The sequence below is a fragment of the Lates calcarifer genome, unplaced genomic scaffold (genome assembly GCF_001640805.2).
Source record: "Lates calcarifer isolate ASB-BC8 unplaced genomic scaffold, TLL_Latcal_v3 _unitig_1254_quiver_1431, whole genome shotgun sequence".
NCBI lineage: Eukaryota > Metazoa > Chordata > Actinopteri > Centropomidae > Lates > Lates calcarifer.
Genome location: NW_026115396.1, coordinates 23,834 through 28,039, shown reverse-complemented (window position 1 = coordinate 28,039; position 4,206 = coordinate 23,834).

The window sequence follows — 4,206 nt, the reverse complement described above, 5'->3', positions numbered from 1 at the left end:
TTCTGCTCTCTAGCCGCGTTCTTCAAACCTCCATATCACACGCACACACTCTGTTTTCTTCTTTGTTTCTGTGCACGGGGGACAGCTTTACAAAGACTCTCTCGAGCTGCTGATATGGATCATTACACTAGTTCAAAATCTCGTGCACTACACTGGACAGCGTTTACTCTGCACATTGCACAAACTAACAGTGTGATTATTTAGCCAGCGTGTATCCCGTGAGCACGTTACTCTGTGTACTGCCTCTGAAACCACAGGAAAGAAGCGCAGCCTACCTCGGTCCGCCGGTGACAGCTCCGTGTGTCGACTTGTAGGCAGTGGATGGCAACAACGTGACGCTCGCAGTAAAGATCACACTTGGTAAGCGCAGAAGTTTTTGACGAGTCAGTGACTGGTGAGAGGGGGGATCACACACGCCGTGTCAGCGCCTGACGGATCTGCGTATCAGACACACACCGATGTAGAGTGTGTGACAACGCCCCAAAACAAAACTGATCTGGTTGATCTTTGATCGCCGCCGGATCATTAACGCCTGTTAAAGATGTTGCTGTCCAACTCGAGCTGTGCGCAACGGTCGCGCGCTTCCTCTCCCCCTCCAAAAAAAAAAAAAAAACTAAAAGCTCCCGAGGGCACGTGACCAAACCAACCCACGGAGGGTGGGGGGACGGGAATAGCTCTTCAGTCCCTCACGGCAGCAGCTGTGATCGGTTACACCTCTTCTCCGCTGCCCGCGTGCAACAAACCCCGAGCTGTGCGCACCCATACTCTTCCTCCACCCGACCTCCCATCCCCTGTGGCCTCAGGGTGTCGCTATCATTTGTCTTTACCTAATAATGCATCATGTGAAACATCTTTATATGAAAACACCTGTCTCAGTCTGAATCTGTAACAGATCAAGAAAGACATCATGGAGTGTTAAAACTTCAATCACACTGACCCTGATTCAGTGATTATTAAAGAACATCTGAAACACTTGTTTTTGTATGAAAGACATGTTTAAGTAGGAGGCACTGGTTTTCATTCATTCACACACTCCTGATGGAAGAAAGAGCTTAGACAGTTGGTAGCCATGATTTCCTGTATTTTGGGCTCACCATCTTCCAACATGACTTTAGCTGTGGCTCCATATCTGACCACTCGCCAGTTATTCTGCTTGTCTGCCATTTCTGCAGTGAAGGCGTGGAGAGATGTTACTCCCTCCTTTGCACATATTTTCCCCTGTGACAGCAAAACATGAACCTCCTCTGTAGGTTAAAGTGGGCTTACTAGACATATCTGGGGCTGACTAACTCTAATAGACACACTACACTGTACACCAGCTGACAGACAGAGAAACTTGCTAGCCAAGCAGCATCAGTGCTACAAATAACCACAATGCAACACTCTCTTAATGTAACCAGCTCACTCAGCAAAACAAGAGATCTTCAGCACTTCAAGGACCATTCTGATCAATATTCTCTCAGTCTATGTTACCTTATTTTTCTAGTTGTAACTATTGTAGTGTTGCTGTAAAAGAGCAGCTAACAGCTAGACAGCTAACCTACCCTGCATACATATAGAACTAATACTGCATACTGTTATAGTTAGATTAACTCTCCAGTGTCCACACTCTGATCTCACATCCTGATCGTACCATTAAAGGCACAATGCAAACTGCTGCAGCAGCCAGTAAGACAATGCCTGGATACCATAATCATATAGCTTTTGTTGTCATTTACTAATATATTATTGGGCCTGGAGTTAATTCTTTAAATAAACATTAAGTTGTCAACAGGCAAAAGTAACTCAGTGCAGAATCTTGTTACACCGTCTTTAATAATATACAGTACACAAACACCCTAAAGAAGGGATGCAAAGTTTAGGTTTTGCACTAAGAACATGTTTTTCCAGAGTAGCTAATGGGAAATAAAACTCCTGCTCCAAAAAATCCTGGATGGTTGAGAGTAAGGAAGGATACCAGTTGTGCTATGGTTGGGCTAACAGCAAACAAATGATTAATAGTAGTTTCTCTTCCCGAGCATCTATGCACAATACATGTGTGCATGTTCACAGACTCATACACTGAAGAATGTTCAGGCGTTAGTCATGACCTCCATGTGCCCTCGTATTTGCATCCTGCTTAGTGTCAGTTGGTTTCAGCCCTTTTTCTGTTTGCTTTTCTCCTACCCTCTGTGCTTACACATTCAGTGTTAATATAGCCAATTCACAATAAAGTTGTTTCTTCTTTACACATTGTTCTGTCTCTCTGTGTTAAATAGTGTCATGTAGCCATTAAGACAATATTTTAACCAACAATCACTTGCAAGACATTTCCGAGCTGCTGCTCTGCACTGCTGAATCCTGATTTTAAAACCGTGACATCGTCTGACAAATCAGCATACACATGAGGCAACAGCTGTGTTGTGATTTTGGCTATATTTACTTGTAAAACGATCACACAGAGAGAGAGTTTGAAGCTCATTCTCGTCTGTGTCAGCTGCTGTACAGTCAATTGAATTAGACGCAGAGGGGTGTGTCTGCAGAGGGAAAGACTGACCTTGTGTTCGTGCGGTGGCAAGACTGGTTACTTGCTTCTGCAGAAAGTAGCTAAGGTTTGTCCAAAGAGTTGCTTGAGTTTTTGATAATAATAGTCGATAATAGTCGATAATTCTACCAACAAAGGTGCTAAGTTGGCAACACAGGCTCTAAATACCCCTGATGACATAATAGATACCCTTCACACCAACTCATTTTGAAAGTGCAGTGACCAGTGGGGGAAAATCCAACAGTCAGCAGGCCAACTAATGGTGTAACTTCATCATTCGTCAGTCAGTCAGTCAGTCACAGACATCCACATTTCTAAGGCTGGCTTTGCTGTTGCGTTTCAGCTAAGAAGAACAGTTGATGTGTTGAGCCCGCTTTAGTACCACCAGCCTCAACAAAACAAAAAACACAGATCAATTGTTGAATATTTACCTGTGATATTAATGTTAAGGTCAACTTAGAATTTTGTGTTTGCTTGACAGTATATGAAATGCAGCAAGTTTTCACACTCATTTATCAAACAAGATGCAGGGTAATGCAAATGAAGTAGTGCAATGACTTGGAACCTCTCAGGCTGAACCCACCTCCTCAGCTCCCTGTGGTCATGTTTGAAAGGTGGGCGAATGGAAACAACTTTGCCTCTGCCATCATTAGCCTGCTGTGCTCGTGCAGGCAGGAGAATGTCACATCATTACTGCTGTCTGTCTCCTTTGCATGCACAATGGAAACAACTTGCTGTTGCAATGGAAATCTTGGATTTGCAGTGTAATACAATAATGATTGTCCTGGAATAGGCCTGGGATGGATGCTTGTGATTCCAGTGTTTGCTTCCAGAGCAGCGTGGTGTCTGCATGGAGATTAAGTGATCAATTTTTCAGGCAGCAATGATCACACAGAACGATGGTTGTGAGGTGCCATGTACGTTTAAAAAGCAAACCGAGAATGTGTGCATCTTAAATGTTTCTGCATCTCGACTCGTTTCCAGTGGAAGCGCTCTGGAAACGAGGTTCTGGGCCTGGAGCTGAAGATGAGAGGAGAGGAGTCTTTTCCAGGCCCGTAGGTGAGCTAACGTGGGCGTGCTGCTGAGGAGCAAGGATTTGTCTGCTGAATTACCGGCTTCAAACAGCTCACAAATACAAATGGGACAGATGTTGAGTAGAGGCAGAGCTTGTACAGTCGTACAAGTCGCCATCTTAATTAGTTCCTCTGTGACAAGCTGCTCGTTCAGTGGAGACGAGAAGGACAACTTAATGCTGGAGGGGAAACTGATAGGTGGTCCTTGTCTCTCTGTCTGCCTCTCTCTCTCTCTCTTCTCTCTCTCTCTCTCTCTCTCTCTCTCTCTCTGTCACATTCACCCACTCTCCTCCCACACATGCTGCCACTCACCATTTCCCTAACACAGATCATTATTGATTGTGTTTTGTTATACAGTCAATGTGCCATGTACAGTGCCAGTGACAGTGTTTCCCAACATGCCTTCTCAATTTGGTCTATTCAGAGATCAGTTTTCATTTGTCCTGTGAATGCACACCCTAGAGGAAAGATGGTACACAGAGGAAATGATCAGTGAAGGGATCCACACTGGGAGACAGCACTGAAAAGGGACCAAGGGGAAACTTTGCAATATTCCTCACAGCTTGCCTGGAGAGTATATGTGAATATTTGCATATGATCTGTGAAATG